Source organism: Excalfactoria chinensis, chromosome 1, assembly GCF_039878825.1.
Source record: "Excalfactoria chinensis isolate bCotChi1 chromosome 1, bCotChi1.hap2, whole genome shotgun sequence".
NCBI lineage: Eukaryota > Metazoa > Chordata > Aves > Galliformes > Phasianidae > Excalfactoria > Excalfactoria chinensis.
Genome location: NC_092825.1, coordinates 92,704,226 through 92,725,875, shown reverse-complemented (window position 1 = coordinate 92,725,875; position 21,650 = coordinate 92,704,226). Strand labels below are relative to the sequence as shown.

Here is a 21,650-nt window from a genome sequence, read left to right as displayed (position 1 = left end):
AATAATTTGGAGCTTTTAAGATGTTGGTTCAAGAAAACTCAAATTGGATGCAGCAGCATCTGTTGTTCAGTTCTGCTTTCATCTAATTTTACAGCTGGATTGTCTGAGCCACAAGAAGGTCAAATGATTTGCCCTGACTCTGCCTATGAATTTATGGCATATGTTTGACAATCTGAGCTCATATGCTTGCCAAAAGTGTGTTACACATTTTAAATGTATGGCTTAGAATAATGCATTATTTTTTTTATTAGGAAATTGTATTCCTAATAAAATGATCTCTTGTGCTAATTTAGCAAGAATAAACTGAAAACTCTAATTTGCCACTCAACTTGTACAGGCAGTAAATATTTTACTGATTTTTTTTCTCACCACTGTAATGTTTTAGGAAAAAATATTTTAATAAGTTATGACAAATTTTGCTGCTCAGTATGAAAAAAAAAAATCAATTTACTTCAATTTTAACTGTTTAAGTTTAAATTAGTATTTTTAGGATGAAGACAACAACCTTTTAATTTTATACTGCGTATCCTTGCTCATGGGCATCCTGTTACACAGACATATACACAAAAAAAGTTCAAGATTATGTAAACCTTACTCAGGGAAGAAGAGGAGAAAAATTTGCTGCATACCTGAGGTGAGTGTATTTGTTGTTCAATATGCTACTTGCTGACCAGTGCTCACATCCTTTGCTGGCAAACTGACGGGCAGAATTGCCAGGACTCCCTCCAGCAAAAACCCAGAAGCTTACCTTGACTATGGTCAGCTGCCAAGTAGGAATAACTGCAGCTTAAAATCCTGTCATCCTACCCACCCGCATGTGGCTGGGATTAGGACAGCTGAATTGTTCTGAACAGCAAGTCATCATTTCAATAATTTGAATAAGTGTTGGTGCTAAGGTCTACTTTTCCACAGACATCATCAATTCGTACTTTGTTAGTTTATACTCACTTAAGTATACATAAGAATACAAATACTTTTATATGTAGACGTCAAATTATAAGAGAAATTTATTTATAATTTTATAATTATTTAGTGCTTTTTCTTAAGAATATTTTTACCTATCTTTTCCAGAAATATTAATCAGATCACACTGAACATTTTTTTCATCTTTGGAACAACTCCCACTTTTTATGACAAGTTCAGTAGGGTTCAGTGGATGACAGTCTTAGCTGTACTCCCCGTTTTCCTCAGGCCTGAAGGATAATTTAAAGTGTTCTCAGCATGCTTGGAACCACTGACAGGTGCTCACTGCATCCAAACTTAGGTGTACTAGCTTGAATCAGAGGTATGTATTGAACCAGATTCCACTTCCCTTTATAAAACAAAACAACTCCTCCGTAATACAGAAATCTCTCTTATTCCCCAAAGGATTTCTGCTGTTAGAATTCCAAAATTCTTAATGTTATGAACTCTCTGCTTTAAATTGTGTGATACATTGTTGTTCTGTACATAGGCTGGCCTTTCAAAGTAAGCCATTGAAGTTGCTGAGAGTATATTTTTAAAAGCTCTCTGGGAAGTGCATCCCACGGTAATCTTATAGAAAAAAAATCTGTTTCAAGGCAATTTGGGGTCACTTAGGAAGGCTAGAGCTATTTTCAGATATTTGCTTCATAACGTGTTTGATGTGACGACATGGAGTGTAGAATTGCTTTGATATCAGGGCAGAAGAACTTTTCTGTAATACCTACTGATCTCTCACTGTTCCCCTCAGCTATATTTGTGTGTTTAAAATACAGATTTATTCAACCGGCAGGATTTATTCCTTAGTAAAATCTCTCCTGTGATTTATAAAACAGTGCTACCTCACCATAAATCTAACTGTTTTTGATAAGGATGAACTTTTGAAATGTTCTGATGAGACTGATACCGTAGTTGCAAGCAGGTTAGGAGGAAAAAGAAGTAATGTTCATTGGTGTTATATGTTTATTTTCAAATCACATTATAAAATAAAGGATCATGTTACTATTTTTAAATTACAATTTTAAGTATTATAAACTTAAGTATATTAAGCAAATTAAATGGTTTGGATTTTGGTAGCAGGGAAGGGCTTATCATGGGAGCTGCGGTTCTTTAATTCCTAAAGCCGGAGCAATTGACATACAGGCTCCATTTAATTAGAAACTTTGAGATGGATAAAATGAGAAGAATAGAAGGATTTCTTTTCCGCTCATCCATTCCTAATAAATATATGTTTTGACAGCAATAACACTGGATTAAATAGTTAATGTTACATGGAACGTCCATTTTATTTGTGTGGGCTCTTTCCCCTACACTGAGAAGTCTCTGAATTATCATGTTCAGCAAGTCTCTATGATGGATTAAACTAAGATGAAAATGGAAAATTTGATTTAATAATCTTGTGATAAAATCCATTGATGTTCTTCCTATGAGCATTCCTTCAAACTTTTCTCCTGCAGTTTGTCAAATACTATCTCTCAGTGAACCAGACTGCTAGTCTCAAACCAGAAATCTCTTATCTCTCTAATCCTGACAGACCACAATGCTTTTCATTTTGCTGCTTTGTTTTGGATATACACATCTGAACAATATGGAGGAGTTCTGTAGAAGAGCTAGGAAGGTTTGAGATGTTGGAATTTTGAATTTTTATTTTCTAATGGAAATGTTGTTTCTAGTTTGCTTTCGAAAACATATACAGTAGATTTAACCTATGACTAAGCATAGTCAAAATATCCCTCAGGACGGAACGATTGATATCTGCGGATGCAAGATAAAAGTGTATGATGCACTTAATCCAGTAGATCATATTCCATCACTATATTTGTGTACATGACACCAAGAAAACTCATGTACCAGAAGAAACTCCCCAAGATCATAGGACTCACTGAAGCGCTCAGCTGCTGGTAAAGAACGACTCTGCTAAATTTGTCTTATCTCTTCTGATCCCCAAGAGAAACCTAAAAATAACACCCATACACCTGCCTTGAGAATTCACAACACAATTTATTTCCTTTGCTTTATCAGTCTCCTCCTTGACTGTTCCTTGCCAAATCCCTTCTCACTTCCACAGGACCACACACATATCCATGCAGGTTAAAGTGACAAACAAGAGCGTTCCATCTCATTTTACTGCAGAAAGGATGAATAGATTTATTTTTATTCATTCTTATGAAGTACTAACAAATAATAGTCCTATAGGTAAACTTTGTAACTGTTAACAAGTAATTTTGGAAAAGATATTCTGAATGCATTGGATGGCCATCTGTCCTGCTGCAGAAATTCACTGCATTACAGCTTGTACTGAGTAACTTAAGTTACAAATAACTAAAATAAGATACATTCATGATGATATAAGTCTTGTTTATGGACCACATAATTTGAGGCTCAGTGCCCCAGCAACGTAGATGTCACTAATGCTACCAAACTACTTTTTCACGTAAAATAAAGTGATAGGCCTGATTTTCCTATGAAAAAAAAAAAAAAAAAAAAAAAAAAAAAAAAGAAGCCACATTCCAGGGCTCTTTAATTTAATAAGTCCCTGTGGCTTATTTTCAGAACATTTTAATACTTCTGACTTGATGGTCTTTGAAAATGAGTACTAATTAGCCTTCTAGGTTGTCTGGAAATTGCTGTATTGATCATCTCTGGAAACATTATGTATGGAAAGGAAAGGGAAAGTAAGAGAAATCCATGGGAAAAAAAAAAAAAGTTTTTGGTAGGATGCTGAGGTTTTGTGGATTTTATTTGTTTTTTAGCTTGAAGAATTATTAATACTGGGGCAATCACAGATGTGCAAAATACTTTGTTTCTGTTTTATAATTTGCCCTTACTACACTACAATAAATTGCCCTTACTACACTACTACAAATCCAATAAAATCTGTTGAAAGAAGCTAAGCCTGCTTTAAGTAAGACCACTTAAAGCTTGGTTGTAAAGGAAATATTGCTCTTTAAAAATGTAAAACAAATCCTCCTAACAGGACTTTTCAAGTTAAGCTATCTCTAAATAAAAAATGATGAGATATTTAAAGAGTTTCAGAGTTCTCATTAAATACATTATTCAGGACTGAATGTTGTAGAGAGTAAAAATATAAAAGGTTACAGCAATATATCTTTGCAATTCCATACAGTTTGTCTGGAAAGTTTAATTGACACAGGAGACCTAAAGTGTAGCTAGGGAAACAGCTTGGATTATGCTGATTTTAAGGTCTTAAGCAATCACTAACTCTTCAGACATGCATACAGTATTTAACAACCCCTGTGTCGTGATATACCTTGTGATATGTAAGAACAATTTGAGTAGCGTGAACGAAAGTAGCTGATGTTTTAAAATGGTCATTAATGACTTTAATGCATAACTCCATGAACCTTACTTAGTGAAGTGCTTTAAAAATCAAATAACCCTGATTGTCTTTAAGACTTATGTTGAATATACACGCATATTGGTCTCTGAAATGCAAACGTATATTGAGGAACACTTAGTTAAAAACCACTGGAGCCTTGCTAAGTGATTAATAGTGGGTTTTAACTAGATGTTTCCTGGGCTCACCATTCCTTGTATTTCAAAACTATATGAACAGAATGGCTAGAACAATGAACAGCTTCAGGAGCTATCACTTGAATGCTGTACTAATACAATGGGGAAGGTGAAGACTTGCATATATTAAGAAAGAACAATGAAAAAATAATACTGAAATAAGTGTTTTTTTGGTTTTTGTTTTTTGTTTGTTTGTTTGTTTTTAAATAATCTGAAGTTGCTTTTTTGTCTATTTTAGTTATTATTTTCAAAAGGTGTGTAGTGAGCCTTCAAAACCATATAAAAACCATAGAAACATAATTCACATTACACTCTTTCTATGTCCATTTAAAATCTCAAAACCTCATAAATGACACATTTGGACATCAGATTCAGTGAATTTCATTAAATATTATGCTTTGGTGGAAAAATACCATCTCTGTAAACAAAATGCATCACAATGGCAGTTCTGCTCCAAATTTTATACTGAGTAGGCTATGTTTCTATCCTTTGTTCCTCTTAATAATGAAAAAAAATAAATAAATAATAATAAAAAAATTGGTGATTTCAAAGATATATGTGAAGCTGCCTCTGGACCATGCCATTTTGTCTTTTCCTGGTTGTATGAAACTACTCCTGTCAGTGTACTGACTGCTGTTCTGCAGTTTGTGTTGTTATCAGATCTAGTTTGGGCAAAAGTCTCAACAAAAGTAAAATCAGGCAATTTTCAAGTTACTGGTGATTCATGGTTCAGATACTCTGAGGCAACACTGGCACTTGCCAGAATATTTAGCCAATACTTTAATTTTCAGTTTGAATAGCTGTTTGAATGTATGATTTTTAAAATATCATGATGCTTTGTAGTGACATTAATATTTCAAACATCATTGGGCAAGGGTCATTAGGTAGAAGTGTAGAAGTGGTTTTGGGTGCCCCTGGATAAGATAGGCATTACAATATAAATGGCTTATAAGAGATAGATGTTTCTTCTGAGAAATCATGAAATTTTAATACAAATGCAGTGTAAAGCCAATGTATTATAAAACTCACTCCAATACAGGAGGGAGATAGGAGGACATTATCTGTTATGAATGTGGTGAAAATTGCTTGGTTATGGAAAATTAATGAGAGCCCTGTAGCCAAAGAATGGATTTTTTGTCTGGTTTGAGCTTCCTTTCAGCTTCTATGAAGATATATTTTTCTCTGACTTGGGCAGTTCTAAATGAATGATACTTTTGAGCATATGCTTTAGTCTTTCTAAACTATTTTAAAATTATATAGTAGAACAGTATGAATGCAGCCAAGCATTCAGTATTTTGTGTCAAAGTGGTACCTCTGTCTTTGTAAACTTGGAATGAAAATGTGGGTGGGATGGGCCATGAGATGGACTTCTTCCTGTAAGAAGAATGGAAACATCCACCCACAAGGGCAAGAAATCTGACTCATTTTCTGAAGAGGGGATGGTGTAGTCTGTAACTTTTTAAAAAGAGGGCATTAGTGGTTAAAGTTCTTGATGCATTGACTGATGGCTCTTTTTCTATACCTAGAACTTACCCAGTCCTAATTTAATTTGTTTTCCTTAAGGTTTTAGAGCCTGAGTTAACATTTGGTTTGTCTTGTTACTGTTGTCCTGGGAAGTCTTCTCTAGCCCTCTTAATTTCGTAAAATGAAACTGTATTTTACTGTGTGTTGTAATTAAATATTTCTAACATCTGTCCTTATGAGAGGCTGGAACTCACTGGAAATTACATTTTGCAAAGCTTCCTGTCAGAAAATCAAACTGAAACCCAATGTTATGTTCTGGAAGAAAACTGTTGAAAAAAGCATCTGTAAACATGCACAGATTTTTCAGAGAATGTAAAGTATTAAGAAATTGACATTTGCAGTACATTTATGGATGTACATGTTGTGCTGTGTGTGGATTACTGATTTTTCCCCTTCCATCTTTGAGCTTTGCAGATTAAAACTCTACTACTGTAATAGCACATTTTAAAGATTCATATGAAAGTAAGCTTCCATGGAATTCAGTGTTAAAGGCTCAAACCTAAATTTGGAAAGAATTAGCTTTTGTTGCTATGGGAACATACACTTCATTTAGTCCTTAAAGAAAAAGAATATACAAAATTATAATAAAAAATAACACTATTAGTCCACTTGGTGGGGCAGGAGGCACTAGAAATAACTGTGTAATCTGGGCAAATAATATCTGTCTGTTGTGTATAGCATGATCACACTGAAAAAAAATCTTGTCAGTTTACTGCTCCACTGCAATCTTTTCTTCTATAAGTTCACATTTGTTTGCATTGTAAAATCACAAATTGCACATAAATAAGTGATTTAGTCATTATTTGCTTTTTTAAGGCATCACCAGGGATGTCTATTAATTCTCAGATGATTATCTTTATTTGTTTGCCTTTCATAAGGTTTTGTATTCAACCTAGATCTCAGCACATTTTTATTCAGCTACCAGAGATTAAAGGAGAGAAACTTGATGCTGCAATTGAGTTTATTCCAAGATACTATTAATATGAATATGCAAGTGAGTTCTGTTGCTGACTCCTGGGTTTGTGTCTTTGCTTGAGAAACAAGATTTGCTGACTGTAGTAGTTGCAAATGTCTCACAATTAGACTGTCTTTATTTGAGGAGCAGCTAAGATCTGTGGAGAGATTTTTCTACATTTCTGCTGCTTTCTTCCCTTTTCCTCTTCTTATTATTTTAACTCTCTGTTATGTTGTAGATTTTCAACTTGAAAATTTATCTGTGGATCATTATTCAGAAAAATGCCGTTTTTTTCTTTAAGACTGAAAGTTTCGAACATGGAACCAAATTTCCTTTCCTTTCCTTTCCTTTCCTTTCCTTTCCTTTCCTTTCCTTTCCTTTCCTTTCCTTTCCTTTCCTTTCCTTTCCTTTCCTTTCCTTTCCTTTCCTTTCCTTTCCTTTCCTCTCCTCTCCTCTCCTCTCCTCTCCTCTCCTCTCCTCTCCTCTCCTCTCCTCTCCTCTCCTCTCCTCTCCTCTCCTCTCCTCTCCTCTCCTCTCCTCTCCTCTCCTCTCCTCTCCTCTCCTCTCCTCTCCTCTCCTCTCCTCTCCTCTCCTCTCCTCTCCTCTCCTCTCCTCTCCTCTCCTCTCCTCTCCTCTCCTCTCCTCTCCTCTCCTCTCCTCTCCTCTCCTCTCCTCTCCTCTCCTCTCCTCTCCTCTCCTCTCCTCTCCTCTCCTCTCCTCTCCTCTCCTCTCCTCTCCTCCTTCTTTCCTTTCCTTTCCTTTTTTCAATATTATGGCCACAATCTTGTCCTTTGTAGAGTATTACAGAACTCATAAGAAGTTGCTTGCAATGAGGTTATGCAAATTTATGCTGCATTTTGTGTGAAATATTTGTATGGTTTCATGCAGATACTTATTCTCCCATTTCTCTAAAATTTTATTTCATTTTCACATTCATGAGGACATGCAAATATAAAGTGAGATATAATAGAAATAGAAAATATCATGTGATCTCCCAGTGAGATTCTGTAGCGATGCATTTTAAATAGTATTTTGATGTAAAAAACTAACTTTGCTACTTCAGACATGATTAGTAATGCTGACAGCATCTGCACTTTAACAAATCCTAAATTCCAGATGCTTAAAGAAAGAACAAGCAGTAAACTGTAAAATCAATAAGAGATAGAAATAAAACTTAGCATAGAAGTGGAAAGACACAGAGGCCAAGTACTCTCTCACATCATCTCTGTGATGGAGAGGCAATATGAGCAAAATGCTTTCATCTTTTGAGATTCCTAGCATGATCTGGTATGATTACCACCTCTTATATGATTTCTGCTCTTGCTATAAGCAGTCAACACTGCTTGTGATGAAATGCTGCCGTTATCATTTAGTCAACAACTATGTAAAGTGCTGTGCCCACTCAGCACAGAGATCATTCTTTGGCCTAAAGACAAACCACTGAAGCAGTGGTTATGTTTCATTCTTTCAAGTAAAATCCTGTTCCAAGAATTTAACTGGTGAAATGTCTCAGCTAATACTCACACAGCATTTTACATTGCTGTTGATTGCATGAAAAAAAGCCCCAGAATATCTAAAGGTTTTCTAAGTGGTACTAACACATTCTGCTTCTGTCTCCTACCCAAAATTTCACATACTGAACCAGTGTGCTCAGGTTGCACTCAAGTCTTCATCAAAGAAAAAAGAAACTGTTTATTATATTGCAGCAAGATATTGAGTTTAATTGCTTTTTGGAGGCATTACAGAGGCAACTAAATATACATGATTGAAATCAAAAGAACACAGCAATGGCTTTTGGCGAAACTTATAAACTAATTCCATCGTTACTGTGGAAGACAGATTAGCATGGGCTATTTCTCATCCATGCACATTTCGGCATACATTGCTATGTGTCTACAAGAGCATTATAGTTTGCATCTGAAGCTTCCTCTTGAAGAGTAAGAAAAAAGAAATTCCCTGTGACCTCATTTACTGTCTTTCAGCTTCCTTTCTAAGCAGTCTTGAAGCACATGAACTCAGTCCCTTTCAGGAATCCTAGATGATCTATAGGACTAGAGTAGTGCTCATCTTACTAAAATGCCCTGGAATGCTTACAGAGTGTACTTTGGAACCCTAGCAACTTCATTGTTCCACAGATCCTTTCCTTCTAGCATTTTGTCATCTGACCTCTACCACTATTTCATCTAAACCCATCTTTCTCTGTTTACCTGTTACACATAATTTACAGCTTTAAGACTCAGCACGTTTGTTAAGCTATTCTGTGGATATCTGGTGATTTGTCTATGTGTGCAAATAGAGGTACATGAGCCCAAGTATGTCTGGATATTTTTATTAATGAGCAATCATCTACTACACCATCGTAGTAAAATTGCAGATCATGGCTGTAACATTTCCATTGGCACTAGCCAGAATCTTGATTCATATCTACAGTTCCTAAGAGCAGAACAGGAGAGAGGCTGAAGTTACCTCTCTACAAGACTCATTTCTTGGGAAGCGATTGGCCTCTGACAATTCCAATCTGTCTGTATCAAAGAATAAAGCTCTTACTATTTTAGAATCTTGCTTGCATTTGTATTCCTTATTATAGCTCTCAGATAAATAGGCCTTGGCTCTGCATAAAACTGCAGAATGCAGAATATCAGGGATATTGGCACTGAGAGAGACTAAGATAATAAATACAATTAGTTTCTGTTGTTTCTCTGTGAAAGAAAGTGTTGACAAAATCTCCAAAATTATGACAGTGCCCTGGAAATATATAGCCATACTCTAAGGAAACTTTTGCTCCTTTAAAAATTAAGGGTGTTTTGTTTCTTTGTTTGTTTGTTTTGCATAAGCTTAAGTGAATTTTTCGCTTTGATAAATATATTTTTTTTTCTGATTTTCCATTGATTACTTTAGTAAATCATCATTTATTCTTCTCCATGGGAAAAAGAATAATATAATTAAAAAAATCGTTTTTATGTCAAAGAAATTCTGAAAATGTTTATAAACATTTTCGGAATAAAGGCTATCATCTTGGAAAAGTACTTGTATGGAGTATTTATTTATTTTCTTTTATGTGTCAAAGCATGGGAATTTACAGTTAATCAAGGGAAACTCAGTATAAGTTCTGGCCTGATTCAAGTGTTGAAAAGACTGTTTCTTAGAAAGTTGATTCTATTCATGTACTTTTAAATGAATCTCTCTCATCAATGAATATATTAAAAATAAACAAACAAGCAAAACAACAACAACAACAAATTCTGTGGTAAAAGTTTCCATATGATGTTTGTTCTTCCCAACTTTAAAATTTGCTTGCCCATATTCATTTGCAGTATTCATGGGCCACTACATGAACATTGTTCCTGGACATGATTTTGGGATACTCATACAATATGAACAAAACTTCACATCAAACCAGTGTACTGATTTAGTAGAAATCGCGCTTCACATCTTCTTCCAGTCAACTTCATGAGTCAAGAAAAAAAATTTTTATCCTTTTAGTAAGTAAATTTTAGGGGGAAAAAAGTAATGTCCCTTTTCATGTCCATGCTTATACTACTTTAAAATCAAGAATAAACTTAATTTTCATCCCTGGAAAATTGTTCTTGCATCAAACAGATTAAGTGTAGTAGGGCAGAACTGCTTTCCTAAAAACTTGTTTGCAGTATGTATTTGATTTCTTTTCTGGAAATCCTTTTATGCTTTCTTTTTAACACGTCTATTGCTAGTCAAAGCATTCATGATTGCATATATCACTGTGCTTTCCTCTGCAAATGACTACTTCCTTTTTTGCAAAGCTGAAGAACAATTGTTGCTGACAATTATAATTTAGTTAATTTGCTCTCTTAATTTTTCTTTATTTCCCTTTGAATCCAGGCTACTATTTGGAATCTAGACATCAGAGTAGATTCATTAGTTTCCCATAAACTTCTCATGAAAAATAAAAGAAAAAACATCGTAATTTCCATAGCATTTTCTAGTACATTATAGAGATTACTAGAAAGAAGATTATTTTTCTTCTAAAAGAATTTTATATTCTCTTCTATTCTCTATATTAATATTCTTTTTTATAATAAATATATGATAAGCAGCAGCCAAAAAAAAAAAAAAAAAAAAAGGTTTGCAACTAACTTCTATAACTCATTCAGCTTATTTCTTTAGAAATGATACAACCTGAGAGAGTTTTTTCATGTTCAAAATCTTCATCTTTTTTTTCAAGTGCCCAAGAATAATATTTCCAGCCAAGCTTCTAAAGATAAAATGACCTACATTTTACATATGCTTTACTTGCAATAACAAATAGTCTCTTCTCAGTACTGAGCCAGAGCTTCAGATGGTTTAAATCAACACAGACATCAATAAAACTGTGTTGATTTACTTTTTTACTATTAGAAATTTTTGTAGGGAAAGCCAAATAATAAAATAAAATAAAATAAAATAAAATAAAATAAAATAAAATAAAATAAAATAAAATAAAATAAAATAAAATAAAATAAAATAAAATAAAATAAAATAAAATAAAATAAAATAAAATAAAATAAAATAAAATAAAATAAAATAAAATAAAATAAGAAAATACCGGCCTGCAGAAATTTAACTTCTTATTGAGTTAGCAATATGTTATTTCTTTGGAGAAGATCTTTCTGATTAACAATAGGATCTAATTAACTTTGCAGTCTCATTTACTGGAAAACAGGGTGCAAATGACCACTTGGTGTAACACTCTTTTTCTATTGTGGTTGACACAATGGAAGGAAGGGATGCCATTCAGAAGGACCTCAGCAGACTCTTAAGGTGGGACTGGGTGAATCTCGGAGGAGCAGTTCTTGAGAGCAGCCCTGCAGAGAAGGAACTGGGAATCCCGGTGGATGAAAAACTTAACATGAGCCAGCAGTGTATGCTTGCAGCTTGGAAAGCAAATGGTGTCCTGGGCTCCATTAAAAGAGGGGTGGCCATCAGGGAGAGGGAGGTGACTGTCCCTCTCTACTCTGCCCTTGTGAGGCCCCATCCAGAGTACTGTGTCCAGGTCTGGGGTCCCCAATACAGGAAAGACAGGGAACTGTTGGTCCAGAGGAGGGCCACAAATATAATGAGAGGGCTGGAGCACCTCCCCTGCGAAACTCTTTACAAGAGTAGATAATACCAGGACAAGGGGAAATATTTTTAAATTGAAAGAGGGAAGATTTTGGTTGGATGTCAGGGGGAAGTTCTTTACTGTGAGAGTGGTAAGATGCTTCAACAGGCTGCCCTGAGAGGTTGTGGATGCCCTGTCCCTGGAGGTGTTCAAGGTCAGGTTGGATGAGGCCCTGGGCAGCCTGGTCTAGTATTATAGATGTGGAAGTTGTGGCCATGCATGGGGCAGGGAGTGTGGAGTTTCATGATCCTTGAGTTCCCTTCCAGCCCAAGCCATTATATGATTCTAAGATTCTTAAAACTATTTTATGTGAGAAACATGTCTAAGGAAATTCTTGCAATGACAAGGTTGTGTTCAAATCATGGTGTGTTTATAAATTAGGGATAAGCAAGGTTAACATAATATATTGTTTATTTATAGTTTACCTTTATAACCTCACTCTCCTAAGATTACTTTATTTTTATCATGTGCTGCACCTTCTTGTCATACCTGGTCTGTTTTTGTCAACAAGTGAAGGACATCTTTATGATGTTTGGACATCCTTATGGGATGGTTTCTCTGAGTAAAGGAGGCGAAAATCATCACAAAAGCACATAAGACAATATCAAAACAGGTGGGATCTAGAATTTTTTATCAATATGTTTAAAAGGAAAATAAATATAAACACTTGAATTCTTCCATTGAGTTCTTTGAACACAGGAGATTACAGATATGCTACAATGTAGCTCTGAAATTGTTTCCTAAATTCTACTTCATTTCAAAGAATAAAAGATAAACAAATAGAAAACAACATCCAGTGGACATATACAGTGTCGACAATAGTGACAGCGGGAATTGAAGAAGACTAGTGTGCCAAAACTATTAAAAAAATATAGCAAAAAATAAGGAAATAAATAATGACAACCTTATAAAACAAAGTAACTGTTTGAAATATGAAACATTTCCTATTTTATCCTTTTCTTTAACAAATCTTTTTTTTTTTTTAAAATATTTCTGTACAGAGAAGTAACCTCTTTCAAGATATGAGTTAAGGCTGAAATTATTTATTCATTCATTTGTTCATATGACTGTTGGGGTACTCCTGTTTATTATATTCAGTTTTTAATTTCTCTGTTGTATGTTTCTTTCCCAGGTAGTTTCACAGCCAGTATTCAGAATTACACATGCAAAAAATCTTCACCACAGAAATGCTCACCAGTTCATGAAGGAATGCTCAGACACTGAGCAAAGAGGTTATCTTTCCCCCAAACCATGCCACCACCCCAAAACAATAAGGTTTAGAGAAAATAAGGTCCTGCTAAAACCTGTAATTACAGAAACTGGAATCTTTTCAGGAACTCAGATTAGCATTCCTAAACAACCTCAGAAATCATAAGTAGCCTTTAGTTTAGTTTTTCTTCTTATCTCAAAGTCAGAAACTCCTACCACACAAGGCACTCTGTTATCAAACTTTATGTTTAGTCTGAATTTTGTCCTATCTGTTGTACTCTAAATAGAAGTTTGTTTTAGTAACCAGTTTTGAATGATTTATCTTTAATTGGCACTAATTACATGCCTATTTACTATGTTTTCTCAAAGAGAGGATGATAGGATGATGTTTAGTGAGGTCTACAGAAAAGAATGCTAGCAAACTTTAGAAAGTTCCTGTTTAAAAAGATCTCTGTATAAAGGAGTTCATTCAGTTTTATTTTATTTTATTTTATTTTATTTTATTTTATTTTATTTTATTTTATTTTATTTTATATTATTTTATTTTATTTTATTTCAAGAATAACATTAAACAGGCAATTAAACATTTTTAGAACTGAGTTCAAGTATAGTGTCATCTTATTGAAATCACGTTTTCTGCTAAAAAACACAAGCTGACAAACATGGTATTTTTCTGAAATAGAATTGGAAGGTTTTTTCTGCTTCCTTTCATTTTCCTGATGTCTGGGATTGAAACTGAATTCATGTCAGTTCAGTTTCTCTACTGCTGCAACTTTGCCATCCCAAGTGGGGAAGTCGGGAACTCTGGGTCTTTTATGTGCCCTTGTTTTGTGAAAGGATTGTAAATACACTGGACCATGCTGACCTTTTCAATATACCATCCATTGACTGGGTAGCCAGTCCACCTTTCCTCCACAGGTTAATGAAGTTGTAAATAGGAATAACTGAAATGGCAAGCCAATCAAAAAGGTCAAAGTAGTATAGCACACCACTACAGCTGCCAAAATATATGAGGCATTAAAATCTGGATACCTCATTCTTAGTGACAAAGATTGTAATGAGAGCAGAAAAGAAAGCTTTATGAATCCATTCGCATCATAGAGAATATAGTGTGTACTGGATATGATGCAAGCCTGTGATGAAGATCGTTGTATTCTAAGATAAATATCTGATATAATTCAAGGATCATGGAAAAGCAAAGTTAGGTTGAAAGACATGTTTTCTAGTGTAGGAATACTTAGTTCAGTGTTATTGCCTTTGTATGCACAAAATCTGCAAATATACAAATGATAATAGTGCTGATATAATTTTTCAAAAGAGGGTGTACAGTATGAGAACTGTGAAATTAAAATGAATACAAAGCTGCCTAGGCTTTTTAAGAAAAAATATATGAACCTGGTAATGTTAAAGTAGACTCAACTATATCAAATAACTTAATAAGCTCCTTCTTTATTGATGTGGTGGTCATACTGATAGCATTCAATATGTTTCAGATGTGGTGCTCAGGGACATGATTTAGTGGTGGGCTGTTAAAGTTAGGGTAGTATGGTTAGGTTGCAGTTGGACTTGATGATCTTGAAGTTCTTTTCCAACCTGAGCTATCTGATGATTCTATAACTATGTTAAATGAATTCAACTCTTGTAAAATATACAGGGATACTGCATGTAACTGCAGCTCAGCTAAAAAACTTGGTATTGTTATATTTAGACCATTGTTTAAAAAATACTCTCAAATTTTATTTCTACAAGAAAATTCATGACAGTTAAGTCAGCAAAGGGATTATGGCTGTAACTTTTATTTCTTTTAATATCAGAAAATTTTGTGAACATTATTATTTATCCTTATCTGATGTAAGACATTTCAAGTTGGTGTATTACCCAAGTACTCTATTCTCTTTGTCTTTAAACACTTCCATTCACATTTGCTATCCATATCTCTTAATGAGCATTAACTTCTAAGGTTATTTCCCAAGTAGTTTAAAACATGTCCATATGAAATTCATGTTCTGTGTTGTAAAGGAAGCTGGTGAGAGTCCTAGTTAAAAGGACATGAACTGAAGCTGTGTCTGTGGATTGTTACACAGCTTTTGCTCTGTGAAACTTTCTCTTTTCTACAAGCAGTGAAAGAATATTTACCCACGAGGGAGTAACTTACAGTAGCATGACCTGGTCCTGTGACTTATTTATGTTAGATATATCTTACTGTGCTTGCTGTATAAGCACACAGTTAAATGTGGCTTTGATTAATTAAATAGTTTCTCTTAACTCTGAAGCAGCCCTCCAGTTCAAACCTCACTGAAAATTCCCCTGCACTGGAACTGCAGGCAGAGAGGGATGAGTTATAAGGATGGGTGCCAAGAGGTGCCTTCTGCTGCACTTTATCACTGACTGTAATCCAACTGTCTGAAACTGTGCCAAGCTAATTAGCTAGTTCAGTGCCTGTTATATCAAGAGCCCAAATAAATGAAGAGAGGTCACATTCGAATGGAAGAGAGGCATTTTCATTTGTCTCTCTGTTCATGTAAGTTCTGAGACAACTCCCAGTTGTTACAGGACAAATCCTAGTTAGTGCCTCCTACTTAAACTTATACTGAAATATTTTGGAATGTTCAACAGTCAAAAGTAGCATTAAATTACAGGCTAGTTGAGGTGAGTGGAGACAGTCCTTGTTTTTGTGAAGAATATCTAACCTGAGCTTGTTTTGGCTAATCCAGGAAAACAATAGAAAAGATATACTGAAATTGGGTCACAGTATTACTAAGCTGTGGGATATGTTTTTGCTGAAACTCACTGGAAATGAGCAAAATCTCTGTCTTAAAGGATACTCTACTTTTTAATCTCAAATGCAACCAGTGAGGCTAAAATCAGGCAGAAAAGAAAAATGATATAAACACAAGGAAGAAGAGCGGTGAAAATAAATATTGTTGTATGTGAATAATGTGAATAGCTTCATTCTTAGGTATGTAAGCCTAACCTAAAATGCAAGCCGACTGGTTTCTACACGAGACTGTAGAAGATCAAATTACAATGTCTGTCAAGATTTCCATAATATCTGCTTAAGTAACTGGAAGAATGAAAACCATGACATAATATTCTTAGTGGTCTCATTTTATGAGGTTAGATCTTTTATTTACTGTGAAAGCCAAGTCTGTTTCTTCAGTTGCTTCAAATTAGTTTTTCTCTGCCAGTGTACTTTATATGATTCAAATCTTTCATAAACTTAGGAAGGAATAGCTGCCTGACTAATCTTGCTACTTTGTCCTGTCAATGAAACTAAGCAAGCTCCAAGAATAATTATATTCACAGATGTATGTATTACCAATGACTTCATTTAAAGAGTTTTATGCTTTCAAGAACATGATACTGAAAAATAAGTACAAAAGAAAAATCAGAATTCATAGTGTAGTTTCTGTTGCTTTGCTCTCTTTAAACTCACACAACTTTTTTTTTTTTTTTTTTTTTTTTTTTTTAATCAGAGCACCATAACATTTTCTGCCTCTTAGAATAAGTGGTCATTTTAACTTTGTGTTGTATCAGTGTAATGCCTATATAGAATACGTTTTACAATAAAGCACAATAATAGAACAAATCTTGTCAAGATATCCCACAGGTGTGATGAACTAGGTAACTCAGAATATTGACTGAAAGAATGCAAAACACATACAAATTTGAGATTCTTTTTGCCCTTTTTTTGAAAGAGTTTTATGGGTTAACAGGATTAACAAATTTAACCAAAATAAAAAATAAAAAAAAAAAAATTGCAATAGCACTAGGCTCCATATCAGTTTGAAGAAAGTGGAGCACATTGCCAATCTTGGCTGGACTATCCTAACACACCCACCATATAGTCTGGATTTGGCACCTTCTGATTTCCATCTGTTCAGGCCAGTAAAAGCTGGACTGCACGAGCGATGTTTTCCTAGCAATGATGATATCATATTATGGTAGCTGTGAAACAGTGGGTCACCTCCTATGGTGCAAATTTTTACAAGTGCGGCATGCAGGCTTTTGTTCATTGGTGAAAATTTGGTGGTGACTTTGTTGAAAAATAGTATTTTGTAGCTGAGAATTTGCTCTGTCAAATAGTGTGATTGCGCTCTTTGTATCTGTTTTAGTTTCTATGGAAATAAATAGGAACCACTGCTTTCAGAGCAGCCTGCGTAGATATCAGAATATACAAGAAACAATTTCTTCCATCCTTTGAGTACATCCATTTAGTACTCATAGAATTATAGGAAGTTATAGCCACTTCTAGTTAAACAAGACTGAGTTTGCAGTGCAGAAAAAAAAAAAAAAAAAAAAAAAAAAAGATAAAGAGAAATCATAGTACTGTGTGTATTGCTAAAGCCATGTAAGCAGTAGAAATGCTGCTTGGATCACAACCAATGAAAAAATGTAATATTATAAACACAGGGCCAAAAAGTCAACTCAAAACTCTCTCATTAGAGTATGTGGAATGATGCAAAACACTGCAGACTTTACTGAAATTTGTTTGCAAGCTAGCTACGGAAAATGAACATTTTCCCCAGGGCTCTAGCAATGTTCCATGTAAACAATTGAAAACTGAAGTTATTGTCCCAGAGTAAAAATGTTTTGCCTGTGGGTGAGAACTACTATTTCTATTCCTGATACACCAACAGAATAACCAATTACTATTAAATTGCATAGGGTTTCTACAGTCTCCATATTACCTGTATCTGTTGATTTTCAATATTTTAGAGATTTTCTATTTTCTGAGCCCAGGTTGTATCTAGTGGGAATATTTGTATTTGTCACTGCCTATGTGGAAATATGATTATCTTGCACATGGAGGGAAATCTGCTTCATGAATATCACTGCCTCTACAGGAATCAGTACAGTCTACAGTAATAAACATTCATGTACTTAAAAAGTGCACTATTTCAGTACCAGCAACTGCCCTTCACTGCAGCTATTTCAAGAAATACAGTCAAGGTGATAGAAAGGTTTAGCAACAAAATCAAAATTTGACCTTATACACTTTACTCAACCCTTTCATTATGAAATGTTTTTAAAAAACTGAAATTTTAAACTAAATTTAGAGGACCAAAAGAATGTCAAAGCAGTTAAAATCTGCTTACAAGTCTAAATATTTGGAGGACATTCAGTAGAAGAAGCTCTTTCTGTTGAAAATAGGCACATTAAATAAAAAATAATACTTATAATACTAACAAATGTCAGTTAATGATCATAATAAGCTCTTCAAAAGCTGTGCTATAAAAGAATCACTCATGCCTACTGTTTTGGAAGAAGACTGTCCACAATTCTTCAGTCACCAGTGGTTATTCAAATAATAATTTCTGTGTTCTAGAGAACTCACAAGGTATGTTTGATACGGCCTGCAGAAAGAGGGAAAGATGTTATTTTCTCCTTATCAGAAATTTCCAGCAGGTTAAAGGTCTGATCCACTTGGTCAAATCATTTACCAGACTTTTTTATCCAAGGAATTGTTGGAACTCATGTTGCAGAAAATGTTTTCCCAGCTAAGCATGATCTATGCAACTTCTAGATGGGTTTACTTTGTCCATGTGAGACTGTGAAACCTCAGATGCTCATGGTCTGGATGTCAGTTAGAGCTTTCGCATGTACTCAAAGATCCTCTGCTACCAGTGGTGGTTTTTATTAGCTCTGACTTCGATTCCTATCATGTCAAGCTGTTGGATAAGTTATTTTCACTGTTTTGGCATCAAAAACATTTACAAAAAATGGAAAGGAAAGATTTTCTTCTGTAACAACTGTGGGCAGAATGGAGGACTTTCTGATGTAAGTTTATATACACGTCACTAGATTTCAGAAGACTTGCACCAGAAAGTATGCAAAAGTTTAATGCTATATGATTAGGAAGTGAGCCCTGAAAGCATGACAGTTGACAAGTTATCTTATTATCTACATATCTACATCTTGTTTTTAAAATGAATAAATAAATCCCTGTGATTCCTAAATAATAATAATAATAATAATAATAATAATAATAATAATAATAATAATAATAATAATAATAAAAAGACTAGCATTATATAATATTAGTTATATCCAGCAACCTATAATTACAGGTAAGCAAAAACAAAAACCAAGCACCTGGCTCACAGGGAACAAGGTTACCACGCTGATGGCCAGAACTGAAGATTAATATTGAAGGTACTCCAGATATGTTTTATGACTTTCCAGGTTTGTAGAAAGCAACATTATCTCAGAAATTGCAATACAGACTGTGCGTTCAGTTGGTTCAGAATGAGAAAAGCTTATTATGCTCAGTGCTATTGTGCATTACTTCATGTTTCATATGGGCAGAAATAGCGTTCAGAAAAAAAAAAAACTAAACTTTAAGAAAGTTGATTTACTGATGAAGAGAGATATGATGTGTTAAAATCCCCATAAGCTTACAAAACAAGCAGTCCAAAACAAATAGTGGAAGTATAAAACAAAAGCAGTTAATGTGTGCTAATCTTAGGTTTAAACATGATTAACTTCTAAGTAGAAACTACATCTGTAGTTTTTCAAAAAGGAGAATTAAGGTCCATATTGTCTTCTACAACTGTTACTTTGTACACATAAGATCCTTTTGTTATGCTATGGACTGTCCTAAAGCACCTCTTCTTTTGAAACCTTCTAATCAAGAAATTTCTTCTAATAAAGAAGGTACTTTTATGAAAGGTGGTGATATACTGGAACACAGTGCCCCACAGCTGGAAGAATTCAAAGCAGAATTTGATAGGGCTTCAAGCTTCCTGCTCTGGTGAAAGAGGTCCCTGTACAGGGTAAAGGGTTTAGACTAGAGCTTTAAAAGTCCTTTCCAACCCAAACTGTTCCTTGGTTCTATTATTATGTGATCAAGCATAATGTGAGCTTTGTTCTGTTAGCTACTTATAATAGAGTAACAGTATTTTTACCTCAAATTCTTTAACTCGTGGCTTGATAATAAAGCACGGTATTGCTGCGTCCATAGTAATCCTAGATCCACCTGTCACAAAAATGCTTGATTAGACCTTAGTATTACTTAATTGTCCTTAACCATTAGTTTACCTTAATAATGTACCTGTAAGGCGCAAATAATTATTGTTTTACTGCTGTGCTTTTAGAACAGTGTGAATTTATTTATTCACTTATTCATTCATTTATTTAAAGAGTGGGGTACAATGTACTATTGGTACTGAATGACAGTTCTGGTGCTCATATTCTGAAACAAACATTTAGCAGAGACCCTCTTGTGGAGATGTTCTTTCTTAGTGTTTTGCCCTGAAACCTCTGTATGCTGCAACCATAGAGGGTTTCTTATATACAAAGAATACATTTGTTAAAGCCTGTGTGTGTGAAAATAACACTGACAATGCTGGAAAGGGAGATATTTTATTTTAAACTTGTCTTTAAAAAAGAAATGGCAGAGGAAAGAATGTGCAGCTATTAAGTAACTCCATTCCTCTGAGCTTCCCAATGGAGACCTCCAGGAGCATTCTGCGTGCATGGTGTAAAAAATGAGCAGCTACCCAGGCAGACAGCAAAAACTACAAAAGCAGACAGGAGTATAATTAAAAAAAAAAAAAAAAAAAAAAAAAAAAAAAAAAAAAAAAAAGAAAAAGAAGAAGAAAGAACCTGGAAAGTTACTGAAGGAGCTATAAATTTATCACTCTATAGTGACATATGGGCACCTAACCTTAACCCCTTCACTATCTTGTCACCCTTGTTTTCAGCCAGATCAACAAGCTGGAATGACTTGCTGTGCATGAAGGAGGTTAAGAGGAAAGGGGATGCGGGTCATAGGACTTGGAGACAATTGATTTTTATGTTGACTTAAGCTGATGCAGAAACCACCTCAACCCTTTCTGTGGAAATTCTTTGAGAAATATCTCACAGGAAATCATTACTGTTCACTTCAGAGTGATGGATTTTGAAGACACACGTAGATTGAGCCTTGCTAAGCACATTGCATGTGTGTATGTGCTCCTGTTGAGTAGATTATCTTTCCAGTTGAAGTGAAAAGAAAGATTGTTGAGAACAAGTCAATTGAGAGGTATAAGTTGTATCTTACATACCCTAATGACTACAAATGTAAGAGGAATTTAGCTCTTGAATTCTTATTCAAAGTGAAACATTTGTGTTTTGTGGTTAACCTATGACAGGTATCTCCTACCTTCAAGAGGATGGGGTATTTTCCTTCTTTTTAGCAATGTTATTTGATTTTTACAGAAGCTTAACTCTGTGCAGAGGCAGTAGCACACTAATTTGGTTATTAGTATGTGCATGAAGTGATCCCACTCCACTCATTCAGAAAATAGGAATTAAGGTGATTTGACAGCCCTCCAATTTTGCTTTCAATGCTATTGATCCCTTTCATCA

The 21,650-nt window shown here is 34.6% G+C and overlaps 1 protein-coding gene across 4 annotated transcripts in view; it reads left to right on the top strand.

The window, feature by feature from the left end:
* ROBO2 (roundabout guidance receptor 2) overlaps positions 1-21,650 on the top strand; it is an 862,371-nt gene that overhangs the window by 190,573 nt on the left and 650,148 nt on the right. The window lies entirely within an intron of this gene.